The sequence below is a fragment of the Triticum dicoccoides genome, chromosome 4A (genome assembly GCF_002162155.2).
Source record: "Triticum dicoccoides isolate Atlit2015 ecotype Zavitan chromosome 4A, WEW_v2.0, whole genome shotgun sequence".
In the NCBI taxonomy this organism is placed as follows: Eukaryota; Viridiplantae; Streptophyta; class Magnoliopsida; order Poales; family Poaceae; genus Triticum; species Triticum dicoccoides.
Window position 1 is genome coordinate 539,048,759 of NC_041386.1, and position 17,217 is coordinate 539,065,975.

General features: G+C 41.0%; 1 pseudogene; it reads left to right on the forward strand.

Moving 5' to 3' along the window:
* The window catches only part of LOC119283619, a 78,389-nt pseudogene extending 63,506 nt beyond the window's left edge, over positions 1–14,883 (forward strand).
* Positions 14,884–17,217: the final 2,334 nt, after the last annotated feature.

A 17,217-nucleotide genomic window follows, 5' to 3' on the forward strand; every position in this document is an offset into this window, starting at 1 on the left:
AAAAATACTGAGCGCAAGAAGTACCAGAGGGGGGGCACTCACCAGCCACGAGGGTGGGGGGCGCCCTACCCCCCTGGGCGCGCCCCACTGCCTCGTGGGCCCCCTGGTGGCCCTCCGATGCCCATCTTCTTCTATATGGAGTCTTTCGTTGAGGAAAAAATCATAAGCAAGCTTTCGGGACGAGACTCCGCCGCCACGAGGCGGAACCTTGACGGAACCAATCTATGGCTCTGGCGGAGCTGTTCTACCGGGGAAACTTCCCTCCGGGAGGGGGAAATCATCACCATCGTCATCACCAACGCTCCTCTCATCGGGAGGGGGCCAATCTCCATCAACATCTTCACCAGCACCATCTCCTCTCAAACCCTAGTTCATCTCTTGTATCCAATTCTTGTCTCTAAGTCTGGGATTGGTACCTGTAGGTTGCTAGTAGTGTTGATTACTCCTTGTAGTTGATGCTAGTTGGTTTACTTGGTGGAAGATCATATGTTCAGATCTTATATGCACATTAATACCCCTCTGATTATGAACATGAATATGCTTTGTGATTAGTTACATTTGTTCCTGAGGACATGGGATAAGTCTTGCTATTAGTAGCCATGTGAATTTGGTATTCATTCGATATTTGATGAGATGTATGTTGTCTCTCCTCTAGTGGTGCTATGTGAACGTTGACTACATGACACTTCACCATTATTTGGTCCTAGAGGAAGGCAATGGGAAGTAATAAGTAGATGATGGGTTGCTAGAGTGACAAAAGCTTAAACCCTAGTTTATGCGTTGCTTCGTAAGGGGCTGATTTGGATCCATATGTTTCATGCTATGGTTAGGTTTACCTTGATACTTTTGTTGTAGTTGCGGATGCTTGCAATAGAGGTTAATCATAAGTGGGATGCTTGTCCAGGTATGGACAGTACCCAAGCACCGGTCCACCCACATACCAAATTATCAAAGTACCGAACGCGAATCTTATGAACGTGATGAAAACTAGCTCGACGATAATTCCCATGTGTCCTCGGGAGCGCTTTTCTCTATATAAGAGTTTGTCCAGGCTTGTCCTTTGCTACAAAAAGGATTGGGCCACCTTACTTCACTTTATTTACTTTGGTTACTTGTTGCTCGTTACAAATTATCTTATCAGAAAACTATCTATTACCTATAATTTCAGTGCATGCAGAGAATACCTTGCTGAAAACCACTTATCATTTCCTTCTGCTCCTCGTTGGGTTCGACACTCTTACTTATCAAAAGGACTATGATAGATCCCCTATACTTGTGGGTCATCACTCTCCAAGTGAACGCATCAGCATGGAGGAGGTGTCTGGCAGGCTACATAGAATCAAGGATGCATATATTGGAGGCTAAGACAAAGCTGAAAAATCACTTGAATGATTGCAGCTTGGACTTTTTTCGGGGTGGGGGGGGGATTCAATCTGCAGGTGCCGGATCTGGTTTTACCACAGCTAAGGGCATATGCAAATGTGTAAGTCACAATACTAGTATATGATGTAAAGGATGAGCAGCATGTGTGGGGAGGGCAATGAATCATAGGATTTGTTGGGCCTTGCACATTTACTTCTTTATTGCAAACTTACTCCGCATATGTTGCTATTGACAATTTCTCGAGCAAACTTACTCAACAATGGTAGGATTGAGAAGCATTCTGTGCCTGTCAAGGCGTTCCTCTAAATGCGTAGGATTGGGAGGAATCTGGAAGGGATGTAGAAATAGTCGGTCCTCAAGGCAAGGAATTACCAATGATCTACCTACCACTGCTGAATCATGCTGGAGTATAGTGAAGGTCCATTATGCATAAAGCTTCATAGTTCTAAGATTCCTGAAAATTCCACAAACTTCTTCTACTTGTAGTTGAAGCAGTGTTGCGTGAATGACATGTGCATAAAACTTCTTTCTCACGAGGCTGCGGAGTATTTTCGTAGAAAGCAAGGCTGGGCCCCTATGGTAGTTTTACTGTGTGGTTTTTGATGGTTACTTCTTTCTGTATGCTTTATGCTTAGGGGTTGCTGGTGTCCAATAGTTCTAGCGATGTTGTCGTGTGTTAAACTATTGTGGGCATCTCCTTAGTGAGGTTATTCGGCTGATCAGGTTCACGGCCAGGTGATGCACTGCATTAAACGTTCGTTCACTTCTTGGGCGTTCTGCATTATCAATTTCATGCAACGAAATTGGGAGCCTAGGCTCCTTTCGTCAAAAAATGCAAACAGAATTATGATTGTAAATGTGTCATTAATGCGACAAAGGTCTTACTGCTCTCCCAGAACTCAGTTCTCTTTCACAAATTTCTGTGTGGATATACTCACTTGTTACTTTGGGTGAAAATATTATAGATGAAATTAGTACTTTATTCCAAGAAAATTATTACAAAAAAAAGTTTTTTTGGGAAACAAGAAACCCCTAAAGAAGTGGTAACAATAGAGTATCCTTAACCATGATTTTTGTAAAGAATCTAAAATTTTATCAATGTATTAAAAACTTGGCTAGGATTTGTGAGATTCAGTTTACAAAGAGCAATCAACATTGTTCTCATCTAAAGCAAGTACCCCATAAACAGAAAAAACAACCCACGGTAGTAAACAATTCGAACTTGTAATGGAGAAGTGGAAAGGAGTCAACAAATGGCGAACATTTTCTTAAGCATCAACAAGTAGAAATATCTCCAAGATCTGACAGTTTCCAAATCTCCTCAAGCCGCTAAAGCTGTATGAGAACCTGTGGGATAGGTAAACTGAAAGACATATAACAAGAAACCATTACCAAAGAAAAGAAAGGAAATAGAACACAAAAAGGTTGCTACTACTATTACAAAGTAGTTTGAGGAAAATCACAGCCTGAACTAAAATGGAGTCCAATTAGTTGCTCAAAGTACTACTTAGCACAACCTTGAAGTTTCTTTTCCAAAATAATGATCCCAGAACTTGAGCGAGTACTCTGTACACTCCACATTTGAGCTGGTCTGAACTGGGGTTCTACAGTCCAAAAGATGCGATGTACTTCATCGGGTACAGGTCATGTTCATATCAAACCACAACCTTTTTGGTTAATAGTAAACCATCTGGTACCATAGTTAATGTACAATGATAGTTCCGAATGTACTCTTTTGCCATTCAATCCGCTGGTGACGGATCATGTTTGACAGTAACAACATGTGCAGATGTGTAGAGAGCCATAATGCTAGTATGTGATGCTAACAATGGTCATCATGTGAGTGGTGCAATGAATCCTACCGTGCTTATGGTTGTTGGGGCCTTACACATTCTCTTCTTCCAGAATAGCATTGGATGGCGGCCTCCTAACACTAGAGCTCCAGATGTACTCTCTTGAAATTAAATCGGCTGGTGACGGATTGGGTTTCACCACAGCTAAGAGCATGTGCAAATGTGTAAAGTCATAATGCTTTTTTGATCTGATAAAGTCATAATGTTAGTACGATGTAAAGGGTGAGAACCATGTGGGGAGGGCTAGCGTGCTTATGGTTTGCACTTTGTAGGGCCTTACACATTTTCTTCTTTATTGTGATGAACTCAGCATGATCCCATGGAATTAAACACAAAGATGCATGGTTGGTAAGACACCACTATATAACAGACTTTGCGTATGTTGCCAGTGACAACATCTCGTGCAAACTTACTAAACATGGTAGGATTGAGAAGCATCCCATGTCAGTCAAGGCATTTTTAATGCGTAGGACTGGGAGGAATCTAGAAGGGATGTAGAAATAGTCGGTCCTTGAGGCAAGAAATTACCTCTGCTCTACCTTCTAGTTGTGATGGGTCTTTGAGTGTCATTGATACGTCCATTTTGCATCATGCTTTTATATCGATATTTATTGCACTATGGGCTGTTATTTCACATTATGTCACAATACTTATGGCTATTCTCTCTTATTTTATAAGGTTTACATAAGGAGGGAGAATGCCGACAGCTGGAATTCTGGCCTGGAAAAGGAGCAAATATCAGAGACTTATTCTGCACAACTCCAAAAGTCCTGAAACTCCACAGAATACCTTATAATAAATAATGAAAAATCCTCGCCAAAGATGAAGACCAGGGGGCCCACACCCTGTCCACGAGGGTGGGGGGCGCGCCCCCCTACCTCGTGGCCCCCCTGGTGGCTCTCCGATGACCATCTTCTGCTATATGAAGTCTTTCGTCGAGAAAAAAACCAAAAGCAACCTTTCGGGACGAAACTCCGCCGCCACGAGGCAGAACCTTGGCGGATCCAATCTAGAGCTCCGGCAGAGCTGTTCTGCCGGGGAAACTTCCCTCCCGGAGGGGGAAATCATCGCCATCGTCATCACCAACACTCCTCACATCGGGAGAGGGCAATCTCCATCAACATCTTCATCAGCACCATCTCATCTCAAAACCCTAGTTCGTCTCTTGTATCCAATTCTTGTCTCCAAGTCCGGGATTGGTGCTAGTAGGTTGCTAGTAGTGTTAATTACTCCCTGTAGTTGATGCTAGTTGGTTTAATTGGTGGAAGATCATATGTTCAGATCCTTTATGCATATTATTACCCCTTTGATTATGAACATGAATATGCTTTGTGAGTAGTTACGTTTGTTCCTGAGGACAAGGGAGAAGTCTGGCTATTAGTAGTCATGTGAATTTGGTATTCGTTCAATATTTTGATGAGATGTATGTTGTCTAGCCTCTAGTGGTGTTATGTGAACATCGACTACATGACACTTCACCATTATTTGGGCCTAGAGGAAGGCATTGGGAAGTAATAAGTAGATGATGGGTTGCTAGAGTGACAGAAGCTTAAACCCTAGTTTATGCCTTGCTTCGTAAGGGGCTGATTTGGATCCATATGTTTCATGCTATGGTTAGGTTTACCTTAATACTTTTGTTGTAGTTGCGGATGCTTGCAATAGAGGTTAATCATAAGTGGGATGTTTGTTCAAGTAAGAACAGCACCCAAGCACCGGTCCACCCACATATCAAATTATCAAAGTACCGAACGCGAATCATATGAACGTGATGAAAACTAGCTTGACGATATTCCCATGTGTCCTCGGGAGCGCTTTTCCTTATATAAGAGTTTGTCCAGGCTTGTCCTTTGCTACAAAAAGGATTGGGCCACCTTGCTACACTTTATTTACTTTTGTTACTTGTTGCTCGTTACAAATTATCTTATCACAAAACTATCTGTTACCACTTATTTCAGTACTTGCAGAGAATACCTTGCTGAAAACCGCTTATCATTTCCTTCCGCTCCTCGTTGGGTTCGACACTCTTACTTATCGAAAGGACTACGATAGATCCCCTATACTTGTGGGTCATCAAGACTCTTTTCTGGCGCCGTTGCCGGGGAGTGAAGCGCCTTTGGTAGGTGGAATTTGGTAAGGAAAAATTTATATAGTGTGCTGAAATTTACTGTCACTTGTTACTATGGAAAGTAATCCTCTGAAGGGCTTGTTCGGTGTATCTTCACCCCGACCAGTAGAGCAAAGAGTTGCTTCTCAACCTACTGAACCTATTGAAAATGAAATTCCTTATGAGTATCCTTGGGTATGATAGAAAAACTTCTAGCTAATCCTTTTATAGGAGATGGAACACCGTGACTCATGAATTTAATTTCTCTAAATTTAGTAAACAACACCGTGAAGAAGAATTGTCTAGTAAGGATGAAATTATTGGTCTTGCTTCTATTGCCGTACCTCCTAGTGATCCTTTAGAACAATATTTGCTAGACCATGAGAATGATATGTTTATGAATGAAAGAAGGGAAATAGATGCGGTATTCTTTAAACAGGAACCTATTCTGAAACACAATTTGCCTGTTGAAATCCTAGGGGATCCCCCTCCACCTAAGGGTGATCCCGTGTTTGAGCTTAAATCGTTGCCTGATAATCTTAAATATGCTTATCTTGATGAAAAGAAGTTATATCCTGTTATTATTAGTGCTAACCTTTCAGATCATGAAGAATAAAGATTATTGAAAACTCTGAAGAAGCACCGTGCTGCTATTGGATATACTCTTGATGATCTTAAGGGCATTAGTCCCACTCTATGTCAACATAAAATAAATTTGGAAGCAGATGCCAAACCAGTTTGTGATCCTCAATTATGTCTGAATCCTAAAATGAAATAAGTGGTAAGAAAAGAAATACTAAAGCTTCTGGAGGCAGGTATAATTTATCCCGTTGTTGATAGTCAGTGGGTAAGTCATGTTCATTGTGTCCCTAAGAAGGGAGGTATTACTGTGGTTCCTAATGATAAAGATGAATTGATTCCACAAAGAATTATTACAGGTTATAGGATGGTAATTGATTTCCGCAAATTAAATAAGGCTACTAAGAAAGATCATTACCCCTTACCTTTTATCAATCAAATGCTAGAAAGATTATGCAAACATACACACTACTGCTTTCTAGATGGTTATTCTGGTTTCTCTCAAATACCTGTGTCGGCTAAAGATCAATCAAAGACTACTTTTACATGCCCTTTTGGTACTTTTGCTTATAGACGTATGCCTTTTGGTTTATGTAATGCGCCTGCTACCTTTCAAAGATGCATGATGGCTATATTCTCTGACTTTTGTGAAAAGATTTGTGAGGTTTTCATGGATGAATTTTCCGTCTGTGGATCTTTTGATGATTGCTTGAGCAATCTTGATCGAGTTTTGCAGAGATGTGAAGAAACTAATCTTGTCATGAATTGGGAAAAGTGCCACTTTATGGTTAATGAAGGTATTGTCTTGGGGCATAAAGTTTCTGAAAGAGGTATTGAAGTTCATAAAGCCAAGGTTGATGCTATTGAAAAGATGACGTGTCCCAAGGACATCAAAGGTATAAGAAGTTTCCTTGGTCACGCCGGATTTTATAGGAGGTTCATTAAGGACTTCTCAAAAATTTCTCGGCCTCTGACTAGTTTATTACAAAAAGATATACCATTTGTCTTTGATGAGGATTGTGTAGAAGCATTTGAAATACTTAAGAAAGCATTAGTCTCTACACCTATTGTTCAGCCACCTGATTGGAATTTACCCTTTGAAATTATGTGTGATGCTAGCGATCATGTTGTAGGTGCTGTTCTAGGGCAAAGCGTTGATAAGAAATTAAATGTTATCCATTATGCTAGTAAGACTCTAGACAATGCTCAAAGAAATTATGCTACTACTGAAAAAGAACTTTTAGCAGTTGTATTTGCTTGTGATAAGTTCAGACCTTCTATTGTTGATTCTAAAGTAACTATCCACACTGATCATGCAGCTATTAAATATCTTATGGAGAAGAAAGATGCTAAACCTAGACTTATTAGATGGGTTCTCTTGCTACAAGAATTTGATTTGCATATTGTTGATAGAAAAGGAGCTGAGAACCCCGTTGCAGACAACTTATCTAGGTTAGAGAATGTTCTTGATGACCCACTACCTATTGATGATAGCTTTCCTGATGAACAATTAAATGTCATAAGTACTTCTCGTAGTACTCCTTGGTATGCTGATTATGCTAATTACATTGTTGCTAAATTCATACCACCTAGCTACACATACCAACAAAGGAAAACGTTTTTCTACGATTTGAGACATTACTTTTGGGATGACCTACATCTTTATAAAGAAGGGGTAGATGGTGTTATTAGACGTTGTGTACCTGAGCATGAACAGGAACAGATCCTACGCAAGTGCCACTCCGAAACTTATGGAGGACACCACGCGGGAGATAGAACTGCACATAAGGTATTGCAATCCGGTTTTTATTGGCCTACTCTCTTCAAGGATGACCGTAAGTTTGTCCTATCTTGTGATGAATGTCAAAGAATTGGTAATATTAGTAGACATCAAGAAATGCCTATGAATTATTCACTTGTTATTGAACCGTTTGATGTTTGGGGCTTTGATTATATGGGACCTTTTGCTGCCTCTAATGGATATACACATATTTTAGTTGCTGTTGTTTACGTTACTAAGTGGGTAGAAGCTATTCTAACTAGTAGTACTGATCATAACACTTCTATTAAAATGCTTAAAGAAGTTATTTTTCTGAGGTTTGGAGTCCCTAGATATTTAATGACTGATGGTGGTTCACATTTTTATTCATGGTGCTTTCCGTAAAATGCTTGCTAAATATGACGTCAATCATAGAATTGCATCTCCATATCACCCACAGTCTAGTGGTCAAGTAGAATTGAGTAATAGAGAACTCAAAATAATTTTGCAAAAGACTGTCAATAGGTCTAGAAAGAATTGGTCCAAGAAACTTGATGATGCATTATGGGCCTATAGAACTGCATACAAAAATCCTATGAGTATGTCTTCGTATAAAATGGTATATGGAAAAGCATGTCACTTACCTCTCGAACTAGAACATAAGGCATATTGGGCTATTAAAGAGCTCAATTATGATTTCAAACTTGCCAGTGAAAAGAGGTTATTGGATATTAGCTCTCTTGATGAATGGAGAACCCAAGCTTATGAAAATGCCAAGTTGTTTAAAGAAAAGGTTAAAAGATGGCATGACAAAAGGATACAAAAGCGTGAGTTTAATGTAGGTGATTATGTATTGCTATACAACTCTTGTTTAAGATTTTCTGTAGGGAAACTTCTCTCTAAATGGGAAGGCCCCTATGTTATCGAGGAGGTCTATCTTTCCGGTGCCATAAAAATCAACAACTTCGAAGGCACAAATCCGAAGGTGGTAAACGGTCAAAGAATCAAACATTATATCTCAGGTAATCCCATATATGTTGAAAGCAATATTATTGAAACCGTAACCCCGGAGGAATACATAAGGGACACTTTCCAGAACGTTTCAGACTCCGAAAAGGAATAGGTATGTGGTACGGTAAGTAAACCGATTCCAAAATAGTTTTTAAGGCAATATTTCTCCATTTTGGAATATTTAGAGAAATAGAAAATTAAGTAGCAGTCCGGGAAGGACACGAGGGCCCCATGAGGGTGGAGGGCGCGCCCTACCCCCCTGGGCGCGCCCCCTACCTCGTGAGCACCTCGTGTGCCTTTCGGACTCCGTTTTCCTGCATGATACGTATTCTGGTTGGTAAAAATTCACTATATATTCTCCCGAAGGTTTTGACTCCCGTATCACGCAATTATCCTCTGTTTTTGTTTCAAGCTGTCCCACTGCAGATTAGATCAACATGTCCTCCTAGGATTCGGAAGGAGAAAGCTATGTGGATGGTTACTTAGCTAAACCTAAGGTCTATGGAGATGTGGAGCACGATGGTTGGACCACGGAGGAAGAAGAGGACTATGAACCCAATGGGAAGGAGGAGACGAGCTCAGATGAAGATGAAGCCCCATTACCTCAACCTGGGGATATGCACGTGGAGTTCAAAAAGTCAAGTTTCACTGATAGGGTAAAGAAACCAAAATTCGAGTTTATCTCTTTTCGTCTCTTGCAGGAAAATAAGCAGGACCTATGCAAAAAGATATTAACCCTGGAGTGGGAGATTGATGATCTGAGGGACCAAAATGCCGTCCTAAAGCGTAAATTAAGGGAGAAGTGTATGCCATCAACTAAGTCAACAACACCTCCACCTTCTTCACCAACCAAGGAGATATAATCACATGGGTATGGGCACTCCCCTTGGCAACTGCCAAGCTTGGGGGAGGTGCCCCGGTATCGTATCACAATCACAACTCCTATCTTTACCGTTTTCCTTAGTTCGATCCTATTAGTAGTATTTTGATCTAGTAGAATAAAGTTTACGGCATGACCTAGTTTTGAGTTTTGCCTTATGATCTCTCTATGTAATCGAGTCCGTGAGCTATATAATAAAGATTAGTGTTGAGTCAAGGGCTTTATTTTCTTGCTATGATCTTGGGTGAATAAAAGAAAAGAGAAAAAGAATAAGAAGAAACAAGAGATCATATTGATCTTATTGATAGTAATGACTTCACATAGAAAGAGTGTGACGATTAAAAGTTGTTGGGAGTTGGTAGACATAGCTTTGGTCATCGTTGCAATTAATAGGAAGTAATAATGAAAGAGAGGTTTCACATATAAATATACTATTATTGACATTTTTATGATTGGGAGCACTCATCAAAATATGACATGCTAAAGAGATGATGTTGGACAAGGAAGACAATGTAATGGGTTATGTTTTCTTATATCTGAGATAAAGTATGTTGTCATGGATCACCCAATATGTTGAGCTTGTCTTTCCCCTTCATGCTAGCCAAATTCTCAGCACCAAGTAGAGATACTACGTGTGCTTCCAAATACCCTTAAACCAGTTTTGCCATGAGAGTCCACCATATCTACCTATGGATTGAGTGAGATCCTTCAAGTAAGTTGTCATCAGTGCAAAGCAATAAAGATTGCTCTAAATATGTATGATTAGTGTGGGAGAAATAAGCTTTATACAATCTTGTGATGTGGAAGTAATAAAAGCGACGGACTGCATAATAAAGGTTCATATCACAAGGGGCAATATAAAGTGACGTTCTTTCGCATTAAGATTTTATGCATCCAACCATAAAAGCGCATGGCAACCTCTGCTTCCTTCTGCGAAGGGCCTATCTTTTATTATTATCTTCTACCTTATGCAAGTGTCATGGTGATCTTCACCTTTCCTTTTTCATTTTATCCTTTGGCAAGCCCAGCATGTTGGAAAGAACCTGATATATATATATATATATATCTAATTGGATGTAGGGGGCATGAGTTATTATTGTTGACATTACCCTCGAGGTAAAAGGTTGTGGGGTGAAACTATAAGCCCCTATCTTTCTCTGTGTCCGATTAAAACTCTGTAACCACAAGTATTACATGAGTGTTCGCAATTATGAAGGACTAGATGATAGTTGAGTATGTTGACTTGCTTTTTACCTCTGACATAGACTCTTTCTGATGTTATAATAAATTGCAATTGCTTCAATGACTGAGGTTATAGTTTGTTGATTCTCAATAAGGTTTCTGATTCATACTTTTGCATTGTGAATAGATCATCACTTGAACATAAGTAATCATATGACAATATCTATATATGTTGCTGTTATGAGAATAATCATGATGCCTCCATGTCCGTATTTTATTTTTATCGACGCCTCTACCTCTAAACATGGGGACATATTTATTGTTATCGGCTTTCGCTTGAGGACAAGCGAGGTCTAAGCTTGGGGGAGTTGATACGTCCATTTTGCATCATGCTTTTATATCGATATTTATTGCATTATGGGTTGTTATTTCACATTATGTCACAATACTTATGGCTATTCTCTCTTATTTTATAAGGTTTACATAAGGAGGGAGAATACCGGCAGCTGGAATTCTGGGCTGGAAAAGGAGCAAATATTAGAGACCTATTTTGCACAACTCCAAAAGTCCTGAAACTCCACGGAATACCTTATAATAAATAATGAAAAATCCTCCCAAAGATGAAGACCAGGGGGCCCACACCTTGTCCACGAGGGTGGGGGGCGCGCACCCCCCTAGGGTGCGCCCCCTACCTCGTGGGCCCCCTGGTGGCTCTCCGATGACCATCTTCTGCTATATGAAGTATATTGTTGAGAAAAAAACCAGAAGCAACCTTTCGGGACGAAACTCCGCCGCCACGAGGCGGAACCTTGGCGGATCCAATCTAGAGCTCCGGCAGAGCTGTTCTACCAGGGAAACTTCCCTCCCGGAGGGGGAAATCATTGCCATCATCATCACCAACGCTCCTCTCATCGGGAGAGGGCAATCTCCATCAACATCTTCATCAGCACCATCTCATCTCAAAACCCTAGTTCATCTCTTGTATCCAATTCTTGTCTCCAAGTCCGGGATTGGTGCTAGTAGGTTGCTAGTAGTGTTAATTACTCCTTGTAGTTGATGCTAGTTGGTTTAATTGGTGGAAGATCATATGTGTAGATCCTTTATGCATATTATTACCCCTCTGATTATGAACATGAATATGCTTTGTGAGTAGTTACATTTGTTCCTGAGGACAAGGGAGAAGTCTTGCTATTAGTAGTCATGTGAATTTGGTGTTCGTTCGATATTTTGATGAGATGTATGTTGTCTAGCCTCTAGTGGCGTTATGTTAACGTCGACTATATGACACTTCACCATTATTTGGGCCTAGAGGAAGGCATTGGGAAGTAATAAGTAGATGATGGGTTGCTAGAGTGACAGAAGCTTAAACCCTAGTTTATGCGTTGCTTCGTAAGGGGCTGATTTGGATCCATATGTTTCATGCTATGGTTAGGTTTACCTTAATACTTTTGTTGTAGTTGCGGATGCTTGCAATAGAGGTTAATCATAAGTGGGATGATTGTTCAAGTAAGAACAGCACCCAAGCACCGGTCCACCCACATATCAAATTATCAAAGTACCGAACGCAAATCATATGAACGTGATGAAAACTAGCTTGACGATATTCCCATGTGTCCTCGGGAGCGCTTTTCCTGATATAAGAGTTTGTCCAGGCTTGTCCTTTGCTACAAAAAGGATTGGGCCACCTTGCTGCACTTTATTTACTTTTGTTACTTGTTGCTCGTTACAAATTATCTTATCACAAAACTATCTGTTACCACTTATTTCAGTACTTGCAGAGAATACCTTGCTGAAAACTGCTTATCATTTCCTTCTGCTCCTCGTTGGGTTCGACACTCTTACTTTATTGAAAGGACTACGATAGATCCCCTATACTTGTGGGTCATCAGCCGTGAGGGCCCCTTGTGCATAAAGCTTCATAGTTTAAAGATTCCTGAAAATTCTACAAGCAAGGCTTCTACTTCTACTTGTAAGGCAAGGCTGCACTATGTCCATGAATCATCGGAGCTAACCCGTCGCTCCGAGCATCGTGATTCTGAGGCGTTCCTCCTGTTGTTCCGAGCCACATCTAGCGCGGCTGCTTGCTTAGTTCCGACCCCGAGCGATGCCCGTCATCGCCTGTCTCGTCCCATTCCCTTGGAGATGTTGGGGTCGTCGAGGTCATCCTCAGCAACTGGGTCTGGGAGAGACAGGTAAAGGCGAGGAGGGGTGGTCACGGGTTGTGCGGGGTTGACAGGCCGCGAGGGCCACATTGGCCGGGAGCTTTCAAAAAATTTCAAAAGCTAAGCTTATCTACCATGTTTAAAGCTACATTCCTTCCCCCCTTTTCAATGTATCCCGATTTTTTTAGGGCTTCAATTTATCCCGATTAATAGAACTACTTATAGACACAAACCAATTCATTGGGCACATACCAACAAGCCTAGGAAACCTTCAATCTCTTGAAACACTGAGCGTTTCCAATAACAATCTTAATAGTAGGGTACCATAGGGGATGTTCAGCATTCCAAGAATAAGGAAAATTGGATTATCACTCAACAACCTTCACGGACAACTTCCTACAGAAGTAGGCAACGCCAAGCAGCTCGTGATTTTGCTGCTTTCATCGAACAAGTTATCTGGCCATATTCCAAGTACGTCGGGTGATTGCGAAAGTTTGACACATTGAGTTGGACAATAATATTTTTGATGTAAACATCCCCGTTTCATTTGGCAACCTATTTGGCCTAAAAGTCCTCAATTTGTCTTACAATAACTTAACCGGATCAGTACCAGCGTCTGTCGTTCAACCATCTTGAGGGCAAGGTTCCAATTCATGGAATATTCAAGAATGCAACCGCCACACATATTGATGGAAATCAGGGCCTTTGTGGTGGGGCATCGAACTTACACCTGCTTTCATGTTCTGTTATGTCTTCAAATTTATCTAAACACAGGCTACATGTAATACTCAAAGTAGCGATCCCACTCGCTTGCATGCTCTCACTGCTTGCTATGGTGATCTTTGTGCTGCTTTGGCAGAGGAAAAACCGTATGAGAAGTTCTATGTCTTCACTCTCATTTGATAGCAAATTCCCCCAAGTTTCCTATAAGGATCTTGCTAGAGAAACCGATGGATTCTCTGTATCCAATTTGATTGGCACGGGAAGATACAGTTCAGTATATAGAGGGAAGATACTTCAAGAAGAAAATGTGGTTGCCGTGAAAGTATTTTGCTTAGAGGTAAGGGGAGCACAAAGGAGCTTCATTGCAGAGTGCAATGCTTTGCGAAATGTGCGACACCGCAATCTAGTCCGTATCTTAACTGCATGCTCTAGCATTGGTTCTAGCGGAAATGATTTCAAAGCGCTAGTGTATGAGTTCATGCCAGGAGGGGATTTGCATAACTTGCTATACTCAACGGAAGACAATGGCAGCTCTTTAAAACAGGTTTCACTTGCTCAAAGGTTAAGCATTGTGGTGGATATAGCAGATGCAATGGCGTACCGACACCATAACCACCATGGAAGTATTGTTCATTGTGATCTCAAACCCAGCAACATTCTTCTGGAGAATGACATGGTAGCTCATGTTGGAGACTTTGGACTCGCACGGTTGCAAGTCTATCCCATGTCATCATCCTTTTATGGCTCGACATCGGTTTCTTCGCTTGCAATCAGGGGAACCATAGGATATGTTGCTCCAGGTATTATTTTTTACGATCTATTTTTCTTACTAATTTAGTTGGAAGTGTGAGATTAAACCGATCTCTCGATATATGCAATCTACAGAATATGGAGCGGGTGGTCAAGTTTCTACCGCTGTAGATGTTTACAGCTTTGGGGTCATTCTCCTTGAAATATTCATACGAAAGAGCCTAACAGATGGCATGTTCAAGGACGGATTAATCATTGCCAAGTTTGCAGAGGTTAACATCCCTAACAAGATGATGCAGATCGTCGATCCACAACTGGTACAAGAGTTGGACCTTTGCGAAGAAGCTCCATCGGCGGAGGATAATGGAGTACATTGTTTACTTTCTGTGCTGAATGTTGGCCTTTGTTGCACCAAGTCCACTCCAAGTGAACGCATCAGCATGGATGAGGTGTCTGGCAGGCTACATAGAATCAGGGATGCATATATTGGAGGCTAAGACAAAGCTGAAAAATCAGTTGAATGATTGCAGCTTGGACTTTTTTGGAGGTGGGGGGGAGGGATTCAATCTGTAGGTGCCGGATCTGGTTTTACCACAGCTAAGAGCATATGCAAATGTGTAGGTCATAATGCTAGTATATGATGTAAAGGATGAGCAGCATGTGTGGGGTGGGCAATGAATCATAGGATTTGTAGGGCCTTGCACATTTTCTTCTTTATTGTGATGTATTCTCTATGAGCCGATGGTATTAAACACGGAGATTCATGGTTGGTGAGTTACCGGTATATAGTAGACTCTGCATATGCTGCTATTGACAATTTCTCGTGCAAACTTACTCAACAATGGTAGAATTGAGAAGCATTCCGTGCCAGTCAAGGCGTTCCTCTAGATGCGTAGGATTGGGAGGAATCCGGAAGGGATGTAGAAATAGTCGGTCCTCAAGGCAAGGAATTATCCATGCTCTACCTTCCAGTGGTGAATCATGTTGGAGAACAGTGAAGGTCCATTGTGCATAAAGTTTCATATTTTTGAGATTCCCAAAATACTACAAACAAGGCTTCTTCTTTTACTTGTAGTTGAAGCAGTGTTGCATGAATGACATGTGCATAAGACTTCTTTACCCGAGGCCACAGAGTATTTTCGCAGAAAGCAAGGCTAGGCCCCTATGGTAGTTTTACTGTATGGTTTTTGATCGGTTACTTTCTGTATGTTTTATGCTTAGGGGTTGCTGGTGTCGAATAGTTCTGATGATGTTGTCGTGCGTTAAACTGTTGTCGGCATCTCTTGAGTGAGGTTATTCGGTTGATCAGGTTGACGGCCAGGTGACGCACTGCATTAAACGTCCGTCCACTTCTTGGGTGTTTTGTATTATCAATTTCATGCAATGAAATTGGGAGGCTAGGCTACTTTTGTAAAAAAAACCACAAACAGAATTATGATTGTAAATTTGTCATTCATGCGACATAGGTCTTGCTGCTCTCCCACAGCTCAGTTCCCTTCTACAAATTTCTGTGTGGACATTCTCACTTGTTTACTTTGGGTGAAAATATTATAGATGAATTAGTACTTTATTCTGAGTTTTTTTTTTACAAAAAATAGATTTTTTTCGGGGGAAACAAGAAACCTCTAAAGACGTGGTAACGATGGAGTATCCTTAAACATGATTTTTTGTAAAGAATCTAAATTGGCTAGGATTTTTTGTAATGATGGAATATCCTTAAACCTCTAAATAAGTGGTAAGGATGAAGTGGTAAGGATGGAGTATCATTATATTACATACTTGGCTAGGATTTGTGAGATTCAATTTACAGAAGAGCAATCAACATTGTTCTCATCTAAAGCAAGTACCCCATAAACAGAAAAAACTACCCATGATAGTAAACAATTCAAACTTGTAATGGAGAAGTGGAAAGAAGTCAACAAATGGCGAACATTTTCTTAAGCGTCAACAAGTAGAATATCTCCAAGATCTGTCAGTTTCCAAACCTCCTCAAGCTACTGAAGATGTATGAGAACCTGTGGACAATACATAGGGAAATGAGATAGGTAGAAGACATATAACAAGAAACCATTACCAAAGAAAAGAAAGGAAAGAGAACAAAAAAAGGTTGCTACTATTGTTACAAAGTAGTTTCAGGAAAATCACAGCCTGAACTAAAATGGAGTCCAGTTAGTTGCTCAAAACAATGATCCCAAAACTTGAGCAAGTATTCTATACACTCCATATTTGAGCTGGTCAGAACTGGGGTTCCTCGGTCCACAAGATGCAGTGTACTTCATCAGGTACAGGTCATGTTCATATCACACCCCAACCTTCTTGGTTAATAGTAAGCCATCTGGTACCATTGTTAGAGCATCTCCAGCAGTTCGGACCGAGGGACTTGAAATAGCACCGGGGGGCGCCAGCGGAAAAATTGGCGTGGGGGCGATCGGGTTCCCAGCCGCCGCCCCCACGGTCGCCCACAGGCGCCAATTTCGGCCCACTTTCGGAGCAAATTTCCCACATTTCAGCCCACTTTCGGCGCAAATTGGCCCACTATCGGCGCAAATTGGCCCACTATCGGCGCAAATTGATCAATTTCGGCCCATATTAGGCGTGCTTCGGCACAAATTCAACAAAAGCTACTTTTATCACATAGTTCATCACAGAAAATCGATACAAATGAAATAGTTCAACAAATCAATACAAATCATATAGTTCAACAAATAAAAACTCATATTTCATCACACATCAAGGTAGGCGTTGCCCTTGAGCCTCCATAGGTGCTCCATCAGATCCTGCTGCAGTTGTTGATGCACTAGTGGGTCTCGGATCTCCTGACGCATATTGAG